The following is a 22,356-nucleotide window of genomic DNA, read 5'->3' as shown; positions in this document are numbered from 1 at the left end:
CCATTTGAACCATTTTTTTGAAGAAAATGAAATTCACGATAATCGCCTGCCGGCCGCGGTGGTCTAGCGGTTCTAGGCGTTCAGTCCGGAACCGCGCGACTGCTACGGTCGCAGGTTCGAATCCTGCCTCGGGCATGGATGTGTGTGATGTCCTTAGGTTAGTTAGGTTTAAGTAGTTCTAAGTTCTAGGGGACTGATGACCACAGATGTTAAGTCCCATAGTGCTCAGAGCCATTTGAACCATTTTTTGATAATCGCCTTTTAACGCCAGATTTAATGACTAACGAACAGGTTACCAACAGCAGGCAATGGTTCTTTAGCATTTTTGATGAGCTGTTGGTAAAGAAATAGAGGTTAAAAAAACTAGCATTTTCATACATCTGTCGCTTAGTTTGCGGTCACCTGTACGCTCTGTTGTACCTTGTGTGTTTTTTACCACATTAGACAGGTTTTACTCTGATCTTTTACACAAATATGCTTAATGAAAAAGCATGTCATTTTAAAGTTGTCTCTGTTCTCATGGTGCCATTAATTCAAGTTAAGATTAGCTCTGATAAAAAGAATTAAAAAAATACTTACTGTTCACGAAAAATTTTAAGAAATTCTGTAATTGATACTATTAGTTTTATTTGTAATGGCGTATCAGCCTCGACGGCAGCGCCACGGGTTGTACCCCACCCAGCGCCAACTATACACATAAAAAAAGGTTTGCATCACCGCGATTCCGAAAGTTGCGGAACCTGTACACAAAATTGGGATAGAGAACAACATAAATATCATTTCCGCCCTTTTTACTGCTCATGAAAACCGCACATTCTAGGTTGTACCGCCATAGAGTTAGATCTTCAGAGGTGCTGGTTCAGACTGCGCTACACACTGGTACCACTAATACCCAGTAGCACATCCAGTAGCATTGATGCATGCCTGTATTGGCTGCACTGTTGATCCAGATTGTCCCACTCTTCAATGGCGATTCGGCGTAGATCCTTCAGAGTGGTGGTGGGTCACGTCGTCCATAAACAGCTCATATCTATCCATGTTCCATAGGGTTCATGTCTGGAGAACATGTCTGGAGAACATGCTGGCCACTCTAGTCGAGTGATGTCGTTATCCTGAAGGAAGTCATTCACGATGGAGGCGCGAATTATCGTACACGAAGACGAATGCCTCGCCCATATGCTGTCTATATGGTCGACTATAGGTCGGAGGATGGCATTAACGTATTGTACAGCCGTTACGGCGTCGTCCCTACAGGATGCCATCCCAAAGCATCACGGGCCCTCCACCTTGCTGCACTCGCTGGACAGCGTCTAATGCGTTCAGCTCGTCCGGGTTGTCTCCAAACACGTCTCCGACGATTGTCTGGTTGAAGGCATATGCGACACTCATCGGTGAAGAGAACGTGATGCCAATACTGAGCGGTCCATGTTTTTGGGCCCATCTGCACCGTACTGCATAGTGCCGTGGTTGCAAAGATGGATCTCGTCATGGACGTCGGGAGTGAAGCTGCCCATAATGCAGCCAACTACGCGCAGTTTGAGTCTTAACACGACGTCCTGTGGATGCACGGAAAGTTTTATTCAACATGGTGACGTTTCTGTTAGGGTTCCTCCGAGCCATAATCCGTAGGTAGCGGTCATCTACTGCAGTAGTAGCGCTTGGGCGGCCTGAGCGAGGCATGTCATCGACAGTTCCTATCTCTCTGTATCTCCTCCATGTCCAAAAAGCATCGCTTTGGTTCACTTCGAGACGCCTGGACACTTCCCTTGTTGAGAGCTCTTCCTGGCACGAACAACGCAGACGCGATCGAACAGCGGTATTGATCGTCTAGGATTAGTTGAATTACAGAAAACACGATCCTAATACCTCCTTCCTGGTAGAATGACTGGTACTGATCGGGTGTCGGACCCCTTCCTTCAAATAGGTGCTGCTCATGCATGGTTGTCTACATCTGTGGGTGGGTTTAGTGACATCGCTGAACAGTCAAAGTGACTGTGTCTGTGATACAATATTGACAGTCAACGTCTATCTTCAGGAGTTCTGGGAACTGGGGTCATGCGAAACTTTTTTTTTATGTGTGTAGTTAGCTTAAGCGGGAACGTCCGGGACCCACTCTACTGGGCTGTTAGCAGCACACATCTTTAGTTTAAATCTTATTTTGCTGTGTGGAATTGTAAAATGTTATTCGTTTTTGATGTTACTTGACAACTTTGTCAAAGTCGTATGTTGACTTTGTATCAAAGGGTTTGCATTACGTCTTAAATGTCTTGTTACATGGTGGTTAGGTACAGGGTCTTCATTCACACATGTGCTTAATTTTGCAAGATTGTAAAAATATGTATTTGTCTCCACATGGTCTGAATGTGGGCAGTGCCCGAAAGGCATAATGAATTTAAAAAATCCAGAAATATCCTATGACTATTATTTCGTTACCAACCTTCAGCTTTAAAGCCATTTCTTTACATATGTATTCATGTTATATATATATATATATATATATATATATATATATGTGTGTGTGTGTGTGTGTGTGGCCTATGCTTGTCCAAAGGTTTGTCAGAGTATCATATAAAAATATGAAGCAAATAGGTCAAGAACTTTTGAGCTTTTACTAAAAACGTTTCGTCCATTTGTACTGTATTTGTAACATATATATTTAAAAAAATGAAGCCTATGTCAATCTCAGATAATATGATAGTATCATGAAGAATCTGAACTAAATAAGTCAAGAACCGTTCGAGAGTTTTTGTAACAAAATTACTTAAAGAATATACAGCTATCGTTTGTCCGAAATTGTTTTAGATCATCATGTAACCAATTCAAATAAATTGGTGAAGAACTTACAAAGATTTTTTGCTATTAACATTTCAGTACTACATACGTATGTATATACCACTTATATATAAAAAAGTATGTAGGGTAAATCTGTCCAATGTTTATTGGGGTATAGAGTAAAAATAGTCGGTCAAATTTGGCTCAATATTTGTGGGATATTTACTAGCAGCGTTTCTTCTTTATGTATTATGTACATTTTTTTGTATCATATGAATTTAAAAAAGCCTATGTCTGACCGAACGTTTATTAGAGTATTATGTTACAATTTGAAGTAAATCGGTCAAGAACTTTGAGCTTTTTCTAAGAACGTTTCCCCTTTATGCATTTCTTTACTCGAAATCTCAGCACCACGTTCCAATTCCAGTTCTTCATTATTTGTTCTTTCCTTTTCTTCATCTGTTCACTATGTTTCCTCTTTGTGTCTGCAGACCATTATTAACAAATTATTTTAGTTACCCTGCATTGGAATCCTTCCATTTTCAATCTCTTTTCCCGAAAGTATTCTCTGTTGTTTATATCTTCTATTTTTATATTGTTTCTTTCGAAATCCTATTTTACTTCGTTGACCCAGCTTGTTGTGGCTTCTTACCCCCTAATATTTGAAGATCTCATATCTACTGTCTTGCATTAGGAAATAAATGTCCAAAAAACACAAGTCCTCTTTTTCTTATTACATTTGAAATATTTTCTATATTTTGATATATTTCAGCATTACTTCGTAATTTCCAACCTTCTGCTGTGTTTTATAGTCCTAATGTTTTCCTTATAATTCGTGTTTCTAGTACTTTTAGTTTATCAAAATTAAAGTTTAGAGCCAGGCATTCGTTTGCATATAGGCATTCTGGCTTCACCAATGTACTGTAATGCCTTATTTTTGTATTTTGAGATAGGCACTTTCTATAATAGTGGTCTTTGGTGATACCATAAGCTCTCCTCACTTCATGCAACCTTTTCTCTCTTGTAGATTTTTCAAAAGCATTTTCTTAGATTCCCTCCCCTAGATATTTGACTTTTTGTACCCTCTCTATTTGGCCAATACTTTTTTTTCAGGAGTTTTTGAGCATCCTTAACGTTAGTTAATAATTTTTTTTCCGCGGGAATTCTCAAGGCGGTTCTGCTGGCTGTTCCTTCCAGAGATTTATCTGTGTTAGAGCAGATGCCATATTTTCTGCAAGTACGGCAAAATCAGCAGCAAATGCTAGGCAGTTGATTTCGATCTTTTAGCGTCCTCTTCCTAACCTTATCGGCAAAATGTTGAGTTCAATACGTTTTTCGTTCCGAATTCTTACTGTTTTCTCTAACACACTATTAAAAACAATTGGGGATAGGCAGTCACCTTGTCGTACTCCCGTTTTTATTTTGAAAAGCTGTGGAACGTCTTCCAAAAATTTTACTTTACACGCTGTATCTGTGTTTCATGGATTAGGTTTGCCAGTTCAGACTTTATGTCAAACACTCGAATTATTTTGTCTATAATTTCTTTGTAACGGAATGAAAAAGCGTTTTTGAAATCCACAAACATAACTACAAAGTCCTGATTAATCTGTGACGAATTACTGGCTTGAGATTACGTATTTGTTCTGAGTATGACCTTTACTTCCTAAAACCTCATTGATATACACCTAAATTACTGTCTACTTTTGTTTCTATCTTTCATAAAAAATCGTGGAAAATACTGGCAATAAAAGGTTCCTTTGTAGTTGTATACAACCTATTAATTGCCTTTTTTGTGGAGTGGATGTATGAAGGCAAATTTCCATTCCAAAGAGATATTTTCTGTTTTTCGGATTTCTTCCAAGAGTAAATTTAGCTCATTTACTATAATTGGCAAGGGCCACTTCAAAATTTCAGATGTAATATAATCTTCTCCACTAGCTTTGTTTTTGAGTTTTTTTAAATTATTTCTTCAATTTCTTCTTCCATATTTTCATTAATATCTGAAAATTCTAATTTATGAGTTCGTTGAGGACAGTTTAGAAGCTTATATGTCCGTTCGAACTTAGATTATCGTTGAAAAATCTGAAGTAAATGGCTCAAGAACTATTCGAGATTTAGACAGGACCAACAGCACTATAAAGTTACGCGCTTGCTGCGCTAATCTCGCAGGTGAGAACCGTCGTTGCACAATCGTAATGAGGTGGAGGAAGGACAACTGGAAGACTTAGACTTTTTGTAAGAGTTCTGTGAAAATACTATGCCTCTGTAAGGAAAGTCGCACACAACACGCCCGTGCAACCAGTTCCAGCGTTTTGCTTCAGTGCTTGGAGTCGCTATTATGTAAGCATGACAACAGGCATCCGACGACTTCAGATACGCTCTGCTACTAGCATTGTAGCAGATTGTTTCAGCTTGAGTGTTATATCAATGTCACTCCTGAAAATGTTTGCATGTAATGAAACCACTTGAAAACACCTTACCATTCAGAATTGGGCATTAATGCCTATAAGAAGTAGGTCTCTTTTAATCAGACAAATGATACCCAGTGCGGAAACATGATACCAGTCAGAAAGAAAATTCTACACAATCTACTGTTCAGCCGACACTTTTCAAAAAAGTGTATCTATCACGTAAATTATGTGTCGAATCTGAGACTGACTACAGACCAACTACTATCATTGTTGAAGATCCCGCCCGGTTGGCCGTGCGGTCTAACGCACGGCTTTCCGGGTGGGAAGGAGCGCCTGGTGCCTGGCACGAATCCGCCCGGCGGATTTGTGTCGAGGTCCGGTAAACCGTCCAGTTTGTGGATGGTTTTTAGGCGGTTTTCCATCTGCCCCGGAGAATGCGGGCTGGTTCCCCTTATTCCGCCTCAGTTACCTATGTCGGCGATGCTGCGCAAACAAGTTCTCCATGTACGCGTACACCACCATTACTCTACCACGCAAACATAGGGGTTACATTCGTCTGGTGTGAGACGTTCCCTGGGGGGTCCACCGGGTGCCGAACCGCACAATAACACTGGGTTCGGTGTGGGGCGGCGGAGGGGTAAAGTGGACTGCCGTAGTCGTCGTGGGGTTGTGGACCACTGCGGCTGCGGCGGGGACGGAGCCTCTCCGTCGTTTCTAGGTCCTCGGTTAGCATACAATACAGTACAATCATCTTTGAAACCTTAATTTGAAATATGCACTCTAAGACAAGAAAAACAACACACGGCGAAGGAGTTATGAAAATTGGCCACATGTTGATATTCATTCAGGCATCGACGCAAAATGCAAAACTGTATACTTTGGCGGCCGACAGATGAAAGCGTGACGCGGCAACGCGTTATCACCTTGCATCTGGCAAGGACAGTAAACAGGGGAATGTCGATTCCGGGGTATAAAGTATTTTCGAATTTTATTCCGTGTACTTAGTAGGACAGTAAGTACACCCAGCAGACAGGTGTGTGGACAATATACGCAGATGCGAGCGTGACAGAGAGAACGTGTAGTTGAGCTCAAAGAAGCCGGTTGCAATAATCGTCTAATCGCTCTACATTTGAATAGGAGCGACACCACTATTCGACGATGTTGGCAGGATTCGGTGAACTATGGCCGAACACAGCATCAAGAAGGAAGTGGTCGACTTGGAGTGACGACGATAGGGCATGACTATCAAGCAACCGTGCTCCCCTTGTCGGAGGTTAGAGTCCTCCCTCGGGCATGGTGTTAGTGTTATCCTTAGCCTAAGAAGTTTAAGTTAGATTAAGTAGTGTGAAAGCCTACGGTCCGATGGCCTCAGCAGTTTGGTCCCATAGGAACTTACCACAAATTGTTTTGCCGAGCAATCGTCAGAGAGGCACTCAGAGCAAAAAATGGTTCAAATGGCTCTGAGCACTATGGGACTCAACTGCTGAGGTCATTAGTCCCCTAGAACTTAGAACTAGTTAAACCTAACTAACCTAAGGACATCACAAACATCCATGCCCGAGGCAGGATTCGAACCTGCGACCGTAACGCTCTTGCGGTTCTAGACTGCAGCGCCTTTAACCGCACGGCCACTTCGGCCGGCGGCACTCAGAGCCCCGGATTTATCGTTATCTTCGATCTGACGTACAACCGGTGTTTCAATGACCACAATGACCGTTAATATGCGGCTCACAGAATGGAGGCTGAAATCACGGCGCCCCTTGCGCCGACTGCCATTGACCTCTGTGCACCAACAAGCCTGTCTGCAGTGGTGTCGGGCTCATTCGGGCTGGTATCGCAATGCCTTGAGTGGAACTGTCTTCAGTGATGAGTCGCGCTTCGAACTGAGCGCCAGAGACGCCACGGACAGGTGTGGGCTGCCAAACTCACTGTCGCCCGCCATAATGACCGTCAGTCAGGAGTGATGCCTTGGGGTGCCATTTTTTCCATAGAAGGACCCCTTTGGTTCTCATCTGCCGCAACCTTACGGCGTTGCGATAACTCGCCAATATTCTACGCCCCGTCATTTTTCATCCATGGCGAGCCATTCCGACTTTACATTCCGGCAAGATAATGCTCGCCCGCACACGGCGAGAGTCTCTACTGCCTGTCTTTGTGCGTGCTAAATCCCACGTCGGACAGCTAAGTCGTCGAATCTTTCCCCAACTGAGAACGTATGGAACATTGAGGGCAGAGTCCACCAAACATGTCGTGATTTTTACGATCTAAGACGCCAAGCGGACTGAATTTGGCGCTATATTCTTCAGGAGGACAAGAAAAAAGTCTGTCAGTCAACGCCAAGCCGAATAACTGCTTGCATAATGAGATTTTCACTCTGCAGCGGAGTGTGAGCTGATATTAAACTTCCCGGCAGATTAATACTGTGTGCCGGACCGAGACTTGAACGCGGCACCTTTGCCTTTCGCGTGCAAGTGCTCTACCGAATGAGCTACATAAGCACGACTCAAGCCCCGTGCTCACAGCTTTACTTCTGCCAGTATCTCGTCTCTTACCTTCCAAACTTTACAGAAGCTCTCCGGCACACAGTTTTAATTTGCAGGGAAGTTTCAACTGCACTCATAACGGTCAGAGGTGGACGAACGCTCAGTTTCTAAAGATCTTTCTCTTCAATAAAGCATTCAAATTCTTCTAAAACTGTAATCATTTGTTCGTCTGTAATGCACATCAGATATGCCGATTTCCGTCCGATTCGGATAACTGTATGATGCGTCTTTTTCTGTCTTAGAATGTGCTTTCATTTAATCCTATTTTCTTGCTGTTTGAACAACAATTTACTTTTTTGTGATGATCTGACTACAGTCATTCAGTTATCATGTTTTCGGAGCCTTCTATTTAGTGACCTATTTTTTGTCTTTCTTTTATATTTTCCGCTACTCATCGAGATGCTGTAGTTTCCCAGGCATTTTATTATCAATAGTGTTTTTTTTTCCTATAGCTGCTGCCTGCTGATACGTGTGTTTCTCCTTCCCAGTCCTAGACAATCCGCTTCGTGAAAACAATCCTGTCGGAGGAACACCCTCAGCTGAGCATTATACGAGAGAATGAAAATACCGCTACGGTTGTAAGGTTTTTTTATTTAGAATCCAGCCAGTTTCGGCCACTTCGCGCCCATCTTCTGGTGTCGCTCGGAATCACAGCACCAAATTACGACACCTGAAGATGGGCTTACAAGAGTTCGAAACCGGTCGTTTTCTAAATAAAAGAATCTTACAACTGTTGTGTTACTTTCAATCTCTGGCCCCTTCGTAAAGTTTTTTGATCGACTTCCTAGGCCAACTGTTGCTCAAAGTGTTAGTTCTGATTCCGACTTTTCTTACGAATCCGCCTGATAAACTCGCGTCTGGAGGAAGTGCTGCACCGAGGCTACACTTCAGCGTCCAGCCGGATTGAGGGAATCCGCAGGCAACCACGGACTCAGCGCGACCACGGCGATGGTCCGCCGCAGGCTGCTCGGCTCGTCGCGGCTCACCACTTGCATACAAATGCTAGGCGCAGTGCCTTCCTTATCTGCGGCTTGTTCTCCACCACAAACAGTCAAACGGCGCCATCATCCCCCGCCGGCCCACTTAACAATTTACGGTCCGCCTGCGAGCTTCCAGCCTGCTATCTCCGGATCCAACTCCTCCGTGATCTGCGCTCTTGAAACGCCAGCTGCTAGACCGCACATTACCACCGTATCTGACAAACGGAGCTCGCAGCTGAAGAGAGGGACTATAGAATAATGGTTGAGACCTCCATTAACAAATGTAAGGATGCCATTCCAGCTAACCGAATTTAAAAGCACTTTAAACCAGTTGTGGGAAATAAGGGGCTGCGCTGAAAAGTAAAGCCTTTTTATTCTGTTTTCAACATCTGTTGAGGTATAACATGTCACGCATATTACTCGGTCGACTTTCGTCTTTCGGTGGCGCAAGCTGACAAACCTCTGCCGCTAGATGACTCCAAGTTGTAAGGTATATCATGACGTCATGTAAAGTTACTATGCCGGTGCATGGGAAACAGCGTTCTTTAATCGAATATCTAGCCGCAGAAAACGTGCCTCCGATCGAAATCCTTTCAAAAATGAAAGCTGTGTACCGTGATGTCACCAAGGGCTGAATTTTTTGTCTACTTTTTAGCAGCAACTGTACTACGTCATGCGATTAGTTTATTTTTAATTTCTTTACTTCCTACAGAAGTAGAAAGTGCGTTAAGGGACGTCGTCTCTCAGACTTTATGAAATGTTCACCAAGTACAATTCGACGTCTAAGACTCCCAGCTGCATCAAAAGAAATGTTACTATAATGAAATGAAGTACTCCGTGTTAATTTGGTGCCTTTAAATCAGAAAGTAGCGTTAAAAATTTCGCATAGGCTACGGTTTCGAAGTTTCAGCCATTACCCCAGAGAGATCTTTTTCTACCAAATATCGGTTCGAGCGCAGAAGCAGTTGGCAGCACTTCATGAGTGTGCAGTAATTGCCACAGCATCTCGTGGCCGGAAAGAGGCTCTGCATATGTTCATACAGTTATCGGTAGCTTTGTGATAGAAAAAAATGTCTCTGAGCACTATGGGACTTAACTTCAGTCCCCTAGAACTTAGAACTACTTAAACCTAACCAACCTAAGGACATCACACACATCCATGCCCGTGGCAGGATTCGAACCTGCGACCGTGGCGGTCGCGCGGTTCCAGACTATAGCGCCTAGAACCGTTCGGCCACCCCGGCCTGCCTTTGTGATCAGATAACGATTTTACATTACGGGTTATATATAAAAAAAGGGGGAGGGCACAGCTCCTGTATTATGGCTTACGATACGCGACCGGGACAGAAATGAGGCATCACACCTGTACTGTGTTATGGTTTCGGCCATCCTAAAAGAATGGTGAACGCGGACGGACGTCATGTGCCACTTTAACTGTCTGTGATTTGTTGAGATCGCACCAACCCACCACGAAAAAGAATTTTCCTCAAGAAAAAACAAAGAAAGTAGTATCTTTTTTAACAAATGGTCTGCTATTTGGCGTTTACCTCACTACAAGGAACTTCCTGTTCAGGAACTTCCAGGAGAGATATGTGTGGTTTCTGATGAATCCTCAAACGTCGATGAAAGACTTCTCTCCAAGCACATCCTCCTCTTTCTACAAGGAATCGAGAAATTCTTAAAATAGTGCAGAGTGCTTGGTTTCATATTTAAAGCAGTGCATTGGAGGTATCTAAAAAACTCCGTGAACGTGTCCACACTCCACAATAGAAACAAAAAATAGAAGCAACTCTTCGAAATTGAAAGTGATCTCACATACTAAAAAACCATAGATGGTCTGACGGATGGTCTGATGGGTGCACTGATTATGAAGCATAGTCTTGATCAGTGGTAACGGTTCACTAGCCCTTCTAAGACATTTCAATTGCAGAACATTAGGAAAGTGACAGAAATTTTCCGTCTATTCGTGTGCCGTATCCCATCAGTTCGAGAAGTCATATCCAGTTACGAGAAACATCCAGACAGGAGTAAACCATGCCACATAGCTATGGTGAGTTTCTGAGGCGTATAGTCGTCATATTTCACTGCCTATATAGCTTGCCCTTAAGAAGAACTTTGCAAAACTTTTATGTGTAAATGACTGTTCATTCACGTCCAAAGTTCCCAGGGCTAGGAACAGATGAAGTGAAAACATGTGTGATTATCGTTCCGGAGATAAGAGAACTTCTTAAAGATACTACGATGGAGTTGCAACAGAATGGAGAGGAGAGAACAGTATGCCAATCGTGTCAGAAATTTTCCAATGTTTTGCTGTGAAACTTCCAAACAGAAAGTTTCACAGTTCTTACGGATGATCTTATGCGTTTGTGAGAACAGCTGCGATATACCATGACAGTGAAGAGGAGCTTTTAGCTGTAGTATTTGCATTTTTCCCGTGAGAAATTGATTTCTTGTGAGCCTTGAGAGTGGTAAGCTCTTTTGTCACCATATTTCAGCGATGGAATATTCGAAGAGTTTTTGATTGCTGTCATGTTATATCGTTATTGGTGAATGATGAAAGAAAGAACATGAATGGCAAGCAAAAGGAACGCTCCCCAGATATTTGAGATGTTTTTCATCTTCTTTCGAATGGCTCTGAGCACTATCGGACTTAACTTCTGAGGTCATCAGTCCCCTAGAACGTAACTCTACTTAAACCTAACTAACCTAAGGACATCACACACATCCATGCCCGAGGCAGGATTCGAACCTGCGACCGTGGCGGTCGCTCGGTTCCAGACTGTAGCGCCTAGAACCACTCTGCCACTCGGGCGGCCATCTTCTTTCGTCTGTTGCTTTACAATATACGCAGTTAACCTAGTTCTTTTACAAATAAGAGTTAATCATTAAGTTTAAGATCCTTTTAGGATTCTGCTACCCAAAAAACATAAGGTAGTCTTATTCTCTTCAGCATAACATAGACTTCTTAAATTTTGTGTACAATGTTTTGGGCTACTATTCAAGGCTGGTGGGTGTCATGAAGACGAGCGTACACCAGGTCTGCGCAGGACACCAGCCAGATGAGTTGCCGAATGAGGCGTGTGCAGCACGAATGAGAAGAACCGCAGGAGGAAGATGAAGGAACAGGATGATATGCATTAGAAAACAGGGCGAAACAGCGGCAGGGGACGAGTGAGAGCGTACTCGGTAGGGCAGGCCTCGCTTCGCTGCCTCTTTTAAAACCTGTGAGCCTGTCATGGCCGCACAGAGTCGGAAGGAGGCACGAAGCAGGTCCGGAAATTACATGAGGGCGGCGTGTACCTGCTGGCGAGGGAAATTAAGACGCTCCCCTTCGCTGTAGCCTCGCAACCGGAAGACGATGCTGCCAACTTCAGTACGGAGACGAGGAGCAGGAAAAAAAAAGAAAAAAAAGGGGGAAGAAATACTGGTCTGCAGAACGTGCTCACTGCAGTAGCGTGTGAGTTTTTGTTTCGTAGTGGACAGGTGCAGGCTTGTTACGGACAGTAACAACTCTCGTGTAGTAACGTACTGAATGCACAACTGCAGTCCGGCACAGGGTACATGTGGATAATTTTCCGTATAAGCCAAAAAAAGTGAACCAGTATCTTAATGCCATATGGTACAGGTTTTAACTATATGAAAATGTGAAAGGAAATATATCGAAATTATTTTAAATTTTCAGGTACGTGAACGTACTATTGATGTTGTTATTGCGGTCTTCTGCACAAAAACTGGTTTAATGCAGCTCACCATTCTAATCTATCCCGTGCAAGTTTCTTCGTCTCTGCATACATCCTTTTGAACCTGCCTGCTACAGCCAAGCTTCGGTCGTCCTCTGTGATATGTACACCCTACACTTCCCTCCTTTTCCAAAATTACTGTTCATCGATGCATCATAATGTGTCCTCTCAACCGACCCTTTCTTTCAGTCAATTTTTGACATAAATGCCTTTGCTGATAAACAAAGCCGCTTCAGCTGTAAAATCCTTTTATTCTTAGACATTTAAGGGGGGTAGGCCGTCAAACGGGCCGACTTCGACAAGGAGAGGCCCCACAGGACATTTTAATTTGCACTGTCTATACTATTACAAATAAATTCATAAAACTTTTTCAGCATGACCAGAAAGGATTCAGGATTCACACTCATATCCGCGGAAGTTCAAAAACACGAAAAATAATGTTTTTTAAATGTGAAATCTCATGATTTTATTCACTTACTGTTGGCTGCATTTGTTGTTATAGGTACACTTTTCTTCATAAGTAAGAGAGATTCTTCGACGAATTTTGCACAGCTTACAAACCATACTTACAGGCGTGTGAAACTCTAGAATCTATTTAATCTATGGAAAAATGAATGGGCTGTTACGTTTTAAACTTCGTTTTTAGAGAAAACTCGAATTTTATAGTTAATTATCTCAATTTTTACCACAGTTTTTAACAGATTTGGGAAATTCTAGAGTTTCCTACACCTGTAAGTATGGTATGTATGCTGTGCAAAATTCATCGAAGAATCTCTCTTACTCATGAAGAAAAGTGAACCTACAGCAACAAATGCAGCCAATACGACGTGAAAAAATGATGAAATTTCACATGTAAAAAAATTTTTGAACTTCCTCTGCTACGAGTGTGAATCCTGAATCCTTCCTGGTCACACTAACAAAGTTTTATGAATTTATTTGTAAAAGTATAGGCAGTGTAAATTGAAATGTCCTGTGGTGCCTCTCCTGCTCCAAGTCGCCCCGTTTGACGTCCTACCCCCCTTAAAGGCACATTAGTAGGACGGGCGTGGAAATATAGCAAAAACGTAGATATCAGTTCAGAATATAAATAAACAATTACATAAGATATTAATTAGTATAAGCGGTTGTATCGATTGTGGCGTGCAACCGCTGAAACATTAGACTAATTACGCAGTTCAGTTGTCTTGCCGAAAAGACCGCACCTTTTTTATTCTGGAAGCCGTCCTGACCGGACGCCTTTCTGCCATTGTTGCAGATAAATTATTGGGCACACCGCCATTGTCATGTACCATATATTGAAGCGCAATCTCACTAGGCGTATTCATAGTTGCCCACAGCAACAGAATTAATGTAAGTGTGTATGTTATTTAATTTAGTATAATACTTTGTGAATACAGTGATATTATTTAATCTGGTGTCTCATTTACGTTTCAACATATTGTTCCATTTAAACAGCGTCTCGGCAAGGCTAAAAGTTCCATGTTGTAAATTATATCAAGGCTTCTGTACGAACCAAAGCTTTCGAATAATTCAATGCACGAGGTCCGATAAAGAATCACACACGGTTCAATTTACAATGAACGGGCCTTACCCAAAAAGCAACTGTCAAACACGCAAAGTTTGTATAAACTGATCACATACTTCTGTTATAAATAAGGCAGGAAGCTGAAAGATGGGAAAAACGTTTTACTTGAAGCATAAAAAATAAAACACCACATATTTTGCATTCACATAATATTACGCTATGCAGCTGTTCTCAAACGAATGCAAGATAAAAGTTGGCCAAAATTATTTGATTATTTAAAACTGTCTTACGTCAAAGCCTGACTCTCAGTTTTCCTTTAGTTATTGTTCATTTACCTATTACGATACTTCATAGTTAACTAACTGCCCGTTGTCCGAAAAATTAGCAGTGGACGAAGAGTGCGAATTGCGATTGATAGTTTAAGCGAAGCAGAAATGGCAGTATGAAACTGCTATCATATTTCACATTGTGTCCCCGAAACATCTCTAAAATTATTTAGAAATATTCTTTACTCAATTACAAGAAATTTCGGACTTCCAATCAAGTTCGGAAAAGTTCAAAGAAAGGCAGTCCTTTTTGCATTATAGCGAAATATGGGAGGGGGCGTCACAGAAATGATACAGGATTTGGGATGGAAGTCATTAAAAGAAAGGCGTTTTTCGTTGCGACGGAATCTTCTCACGAAATTCCAATCACCAAATTTCTCCTCCGAATGCGAAAATATTATGTTGACACCGACCTACACAGGGATCAAATAAGGGAAGTCAGAGCTAGTACGGAAAGATACAGGTATTCATTCTTTCCGCGTGCTATACGAGATTGGAATAATAGAGAATTGTGAAGGTGGTTCGATGAACACTCTGCCAGGCACTTGAATGTGATTTGCAGATTATCCGTGTAGATGTAGATGTAGATGTAGATGAAGAAGACTGTGGCCATGTCTTTACGACCGTTAAAACATCTGCATCCGTTTCCCTCTAGTATTCTAACCCTCTTCATAATATGAAAGTTTTCGGACTAATAATATCTTGCTCCCCAGTACACAGAGAATCGTGTTTCCATCCGTATGCGACTCGAGAAAAGCAGGAAGCCTAAAGTTGTCATTTGCTGCGCTGCTGCAAAAAATAAACGAAGCAAAGCTCTATCTCAAGCTGTGTATTATTCTATTCATAATGATTGAAAAGCACACGTTTTGGTCTCGCATGTTTTTCCTCTAAGCAGTTTATATGATACTATTGCAATTAATTGGATGTGATTCCGGGAAAAGGAGAGCTGCAGCGTAATGTGGAAGCTGAATTAGTGAGCGTTGATTACTAGGTCAAAATGTAGAGTGAAAAAAATTGGCGCTGCCAGGATTCAATCCGCCACTTACCTGTTCCCAACGCTTTACCGGTACACCACCAAAGCTAATGGTAATTAGTTCATGCTTTTCATGTCATATAAATACGTCTCGTTATCGAGTTATACGTTGCCGCTGGCTGCCACTATGCAACAGTCACAAGTCTCAAGCAATGTCCTAATCCTGTGACTGAATCCAGAATGCTTGACTATGTTTGACCTGAATGTTGATTCTCGAATGTAATGGAAACCGGTTGGCTGGAGCGAATAGTCTCTCTGAGCAGTTGTCAGCTGTCCCCTCCGCATTAAGTGGGTCTGCCCCCGCTGATCGTTGACCAGCACTCTACGTAAGAACATGCGCTTTTGGTATGCTCTTCTAATGGTATGGCCAAATGCACTGGAAGATTTTGTAAGGGGATTAATATTCTGTTACAATTTCATTTCTAGCTTTTGGATGTTAGGGGGAATTTGATAATCTTCTTAGATCTAAATTTACCTTTGTGCAAATAATTGTAACTTCTATGGGAAGCACTTTGGGAGCAAACTGAACTACTACCACATGCGGCGATGACGCAAAGAAGCCATTTCTTTGTGTAACGATTTATAAAGAAAATCCATCTCCAATGCACCGAGTAAACTCTTGGAAAATATTTTGCATAATGTGAGATTGAATATTATAATTCATCCCGGTTTGTGCGATCTTGAAAGTCTACGCCTGTGTTTGGTCTTATTAGTTCACATGAGCGGTGTTAGAGATCACGCATTGTGTTCTTAGATCAGTAATGAATGCTTATATTTTTCACCCCTATTCCCTTATAGTGTATATTTCCTATTAAAAGTAATTTTGGGGTGAAAGGAACCGGTCTTTCTGGTCCAGTTGTCACATGTACATCCATGTGTTTCTCAGAGAGCTTGTGGATTCATACCTTAATGATAAACGAACATTGGCCATTGAATACCAATACGTGTGCTCAGTTTTTATACATTTTCGTGATTTTCAAATTAACGTGTTTGGGTTTGACTTGCCATCTGTCCACGATTGGGATTCCACGACTCTGCTGAGTACGCAGTGGAGTTTCGTAGCTCTAGTGGAGAGTATAATTTGCTACCCTTCACTATCGAGGGAACGGACGTGTGCCCGCATTTCTTTGTACACATATGTTGCCCCATGTTACCACTACTCCATGCCAAATATATTTAATGGAATAGGGTACTACGTACACTCCTGGAAATGGAAAAAAGAACACATTGACACCGGTGTGCCAGACCCACCATACTTGCTCCGGACACTGCGAGAGGGCTGTACAAGCAATGATCACACGCACGGCACAGCGGACACACCAGGAACCGCGGTGTTGGCCGTCGAATGGCGCTAGCTGCGCAGCATTTGTGCACCGCCGCCGTCAGTGTCAGCCAGTTTGCCGTGGCATACGGAGCTCCATCGCAGTCTTTAACACTGGTAGCATGCCGCGACAGCGTGGACGTGAACCGTATGTGCAGTTGACGGACTTTGAGCGAGGGCGTATAGTGGGCATGCGGGAGGCCGGGTGGACGTACCGCCGAATTGCTCAACACGTGGGGCGTGAGGTCTCCACAGTACATCGATGTTGTCGCCAGTGGTCGGCGGAAGGTGCACGTGCCCGTCGACCTGGGACCGGACCGCAGCGACGCACGGATGCACGCCAAGACCGTAGGATCCTACGCAGTGCCGTAGGGGACCGCACCGCCACTTCCCTGCAAATTAGGGACACTGTTGCTCGCAACCGTCTCCATGAAGCTGGGCTACGGTCCCGCACACCGTTAGGCCGTCTTTCGCTCACGCCCCAACATCGTGCAGCCCACCTCCAGTGGTGTCGCGACAGGCGTGAATGGAGGGACGAATGGAGACGTGTCGTCTTCAGCGATGAGAGTCGCTTCTGCCTTGGTGCAAATGATGGTCGTATGCGTGTTTGGCGCCGTGCAGGTGAGCGCCACAATCAGGACTGCATACGACCGAGGCACACAGGGCCAACACCCGGCATCATGGTGTGGGGAGCGATCTCCTACACTGGCCGTACACCACTGGTGATCGTCGAGGGGACACTGAATAGTGCACGGTACATCCAAACCGTCATCGAACCCATCCTTCTACCATTCCTAGACCGGCAAGGGAACTTGCTGTTCCAACAGGACAATGCATGTCCGCATGTATCCCGTGCCACCCAACGTGCTCTAGAAGGTGTAAGTCAACTACCCTGGCCAGCAAGATCTCCGGATCTGTCCCCCATTGAGCATGTTTCGGACTGGATGAAGCGTCGTCTCACGCGGTCTGCACGTCCAGCACGAACGCTGGTCCAACTGAGGCGCCAGGTGGAAATGGCATGGCAAGCCGTTCCACAGGACTACATCCAGCATCTCTACGATCGTGTCCATGGGAGAATAGCAGCCTGCATTGCTGCGAAAGGTGGATATACACTGTACTAGTGCCGACATTGTGCATGCTCTGTTGCCTGTGTCTATGTGCCTGTGGTTCTGTCAGTGTGATCATGTGATGTATCTGACCCCAGGAATGTGTCAATAAAGTTTCCCCTTCCTGGGACAATGAATTCACGGTGTTCTTATTTCAATTTCCAGGAGTGTATATTCATGGGTATCAAGAAGGGTGCAACGTCCCTTTGTTAATGTATAATTGTTTTACTTTATCGAAAGTGGGGATCTTATTATTTCTATAAGCAAATGAATTTCTTGTTAATCAAGATCAGCTTAGTTTTAAAAGACCTACGCTTTCTAAATTACGAACCACATTATTCAGAATTTAAGTTAATTTGATGCTTTATCCGTTATCCAACATTAAAAATGTTGGTATTATCCATTACTTAAATGAAACGTTAATTCAGGTAGCTACCAACTCCTAAAATTTAATTAATAAATACCGACTATTTATAAATCCATTACACTGTGTCATTCACGAACCGATACGTGTTACTGTCACAGGCAGAAAGTACATCCATTGCAGACTGAAAATGCCCAGAACATCAAACCGTTGCAGAGTATATATGTAAGTTGGGTACGCTATTCACCGCTGATTTTTCCAATAATCACTCTTATAAGCAATGATAATTAAATCGAAACTCTTAGCTGCCGATAGGTGTTGGTGATATACATCAACGGGGACAGCTGAAAATGTGTGCCCCGACGGGGACTCGATCCCGGGATCTCCTGCTTACAAGGCAGACGCTCTACCCATCTTTTTTTTCTCATTTTGTTCGTTGTTGATCGTTGTGTTTGGTCGTTGCGGATGTCTCATGACATCCGTTCAGATTCGTTTGTTTATCCTTCCACTAAGTTTTTTTTTATTACAGAGGGTATCCAGCTCTCTAACCGAACACGCTGAGCAACCGTGCCGGCGATCCATCTGAGCCACAGAGGACACAGAGGATAGTACGACTGCAGGGACTTATCCCTTGCACGCTTCCCGTGAGAAACACATTCCCAACTGTCCACAACCTACATTCGTAGTGTTCCTAATAGATATTTGCCCATTCACTCATTACTCGCGCCAAACTAAAATAACGAGTCCCGTAAGTATTCTTGACATGTTTTAACTTTTCGTAAATTTATGAACCGTTTCTAAATTTTATTTATTTCGCTTTATTGCACTGTTCTACAAAAAAAACCTTTTTTTCTATTTCTGATAAAAAGTATTGTGATCCTAGTTGTAATTTGAGTGCTGAATTGAAAACTGTTTTTGGTTTTTTTCTGTCAGGGATAGTTTATGAGTAATCGCAATTTTATTTCTCTTTTCAGTTTCTGATATAGTGCAGCAAACGTGAGGTGAAATTCGACAAACAAATGCACATCTTTATGATGTTATAAGTTCATCACATTAATGGAGGGTGGGATCTAACATATAACACAGTAACCTTTGTGTATACACTTTGAAGCATTTATTTGACATGAGAAATTACAGAAAATTGACAAACAATGAGCCACTGCCTTGTAATGCACATCACTTTTTTCTCTCTTATTGTGAATCTTTCTTCTCTCGAATGATATTCCAACAATAATCTGCTAACATAGAAGGTACCCACTTCCCTTCATAGTGCCTTTCTATGATAGAAATGTCTTTATGGAATCTTTCCGCATGTTTATCCGATACCTCTGTGAAGTAGTCCAGATGAGAGTCCATCATATGTACCTTTCAAAGACATATTGCACCCCAAATCCTGATATGCTTTGATCATATCCTTCACCATTGCTTTGTAGTTAGTAGCTCTTCTTCTTCCGAGGAAGTTTTCCGACATCATCTTGAAACAGTCCCATGCGGTTTTTTATCAGTTAAACATGCTTCAAAATTTGCATCTTTCTGCAGCTCTCTGATTTGTGGGTCCACAAATACACCTTCCTTTATTTTTGCAGCTGAAAGACGGGGTAATTTGGTAGCTAGATATACAAACCCACAGCCTGTTGGATCCATGGCCTTCACGAATTGTTTCATCAGGCCAAGTTTGATGTGAAGCGGTGGAAGTAGTATATATTCAGGAGCTACCAGACTTTCACGTTGTACATTCTTTTCGCCAACTTTCCCTCTTCGCCTAGGCCATTTCTTTTTCACGTAGTTAGAATTTTCGTCTCGACTATCCCACTCGCAAGAAAAACAGGCATACTTTGTGTCGCCTTGTTGCATTCCCAGTTCCATAGCAATTACCTTGAAATCTGCACATATTTTCCATTTGTGTTCATTGTATTTTAATGAATTTTGCATCCTTTGTACGAATTCGTAATTCTCTTTTGTCAAACTAGCGTAAGATACTGGAACAGAGGGTATTTTATTTCCGTTATGGAGCAAAACACCCTTCAGACTTGTTTTCGATGCATCTATGAAAAGTCTCCACTCCAGTGAAATATAAGTGAAGTTCAGCACTTTCATCAGGCCAGCAACGTCATTGCAAAATGTTAGTGCTTCGTCAGTTGAAAAATAAGAAATAAAGGCATGTTCTCTGTGCCTGAACACACTGATTTTAGTACTTTGGTGCAGTAGATTATACTCTTGTAATCTTGAACCAAGCAGCTGCGCCTTTTGTTTACTTAGTCCTAGATCACGTACTAAATCATTTAAATCTGCCTGTGTTAACAAATGTGGCGATGACTCACTTGTGCAGTGATATAAAGAATCATCATCTGTGATTTCTTCAGTACTACTTATTTCACTGTCACTCAGAATTTGACCTCGAGCTCTTGAAGGTACTGGAAGGTTGTCGGAATGCTGAACTGGCATTCTCGCTGAAGGCAGATCTGGGTAAACAATGTGCCTCTTCGCCTTTTTGCTTGTAAAACTCTGAATTTTTGTTAGACAGAAATAACAATATAACAATCAGTAACATGGTCCTTAGGCTCCCTCCACACCATGGGAACAGCTAACAACGCCAAATTCTCTTTACCTTTCCACCAGTGAATTAATTTGCAGTAACATGTAGCACAACAGAAATGTGGTGCCCATTCTTTATCTTGGTCTCCTACCTCTACTCCAAAGTAATGTTTGTATGCTTTCTTTATGACTGAAGAAATTTTCTTCCTATTTCTGGCAAAAGTGAACATCCCACAGATGTAGCAGAAGTTTTCCGGCTTATATTGACATCCACGATGACGTGGCATTTCTGCAAATTTAAAAATACCACTTTGGTAATACACCTGTATTAAATTAATAGTAGGGAACTAGACGAACGCTGATGTGTGAAAACAAGCAGTCGTTTTACCTTCAACACCAGGCTCAATCAGTTTACACACAGTAACTAAAAAATTCAACCGTGCTCGGAAATATGACAGACAGTTAGTTACTTGTCAGCCAAAACACCCACTCGTTAATACTGACACAAATTTCGGCTAACACCACTGTTGTAAACTCGATGCACCTGCCCATAGGAGGCGTGAAGCTTTACTGCCGAGGCAGCGACCGGCTGTCGCCGTTCGAGTTAATGAGATGTTTCAGGTGGTCTTAATGACATAGGTGTGGCAGCGGTAACCTAATGATGTCTGATTCTTCCCACCTGCTGTTGCACAAGAAATTATCACGTTCTATCACTACTGGATGCAGCAACATAACCGTATTTCTCCATAACGTCTCTGTGTTTGCCATGAATTGTGAATATACATATATATACATATTACATAAAAAGTATCCCTGACAACGATATTTTGTTTACATATTTGAATTTCCCACGGTAAAATGGTCTAGAAGCACATACTCTAATATCAGAAATAGAACCCATGTCGAACAGTGGCCAGTCTTCTTGTTTCTCGAGTAAATGAATTTTTTCACTTCACAAGTATCACAGGAGGAATGATAATAATCAGGGATATGACAGGAAAGATCATTTGAAGCAAAAAACTTCAAATGCACATATGCCCTATTCTGAATGGTTTCCAGGCAGAACAGATTTAATGTACATTGTTGTTAATTTTCTATATTTTCAGTTTATGGTCACATTTACACACGTATACATTTCCAAAAGTTGGCGAATATCAAGGGATCGGAGCGAAACTTCTGTACTTTTATGGTTTGAAATAATGACAGTATTTGCAATAAGTCTGTTCGTTGGGATAAGGGTATTTGCGGAAATGAGTAGAAAACATCTTTAACAATGAAATGAACCCAACGACGCGAAATAATAATTATGAATTTATGACACATCCTAGTATACACATTTTCATGTGCCCAAAAATGTGATTTGCATTCGGAATGTTTGTTGCGGGTTGTACGTCGGGCAGAGATTAGTAACTGCCAGTAGGACCACATAACCTCTAATTTTATTGAGCCAAAAATTTTCAATCACAGGTAGGCCGTAGTAATAATTCATAATTGCAGGCGATAATGATAAATATGTTTAAAATTTTAGAAAGCATTCTTGACTGGAGCTCAGCGATCGGTATAAAATGTTAATAATAAAAAAATATCGCGTTTTTTTTTTTTTTTTTTTGACAATAGGTTTTGGCTCTTTCCTCAGACCTCCTTCAGGCTCACACCGCCATTATGACAGTGACCACCGTACTTCTGCTGAGCTCGCTCCG

The sequence above is a fragment of the Schistocerca nitens genome, chromosome 1 (assembly GCF_023898315.1).
Source record: "Schistocerca nitens isolate TAMUIC-IGC-003100 chromosome 1, iqSchNite1.1, whole genome shotgun sequence".
Taxonomy (NCBI): Eukaryota; Metazoa; Arthropoda; class Insecta; order Orthoptera; family Acrididae; genus Schistocerca; species Schistocerca nitens.
This window is presented reverse-complemented; position numbering follows the sequence as displayed.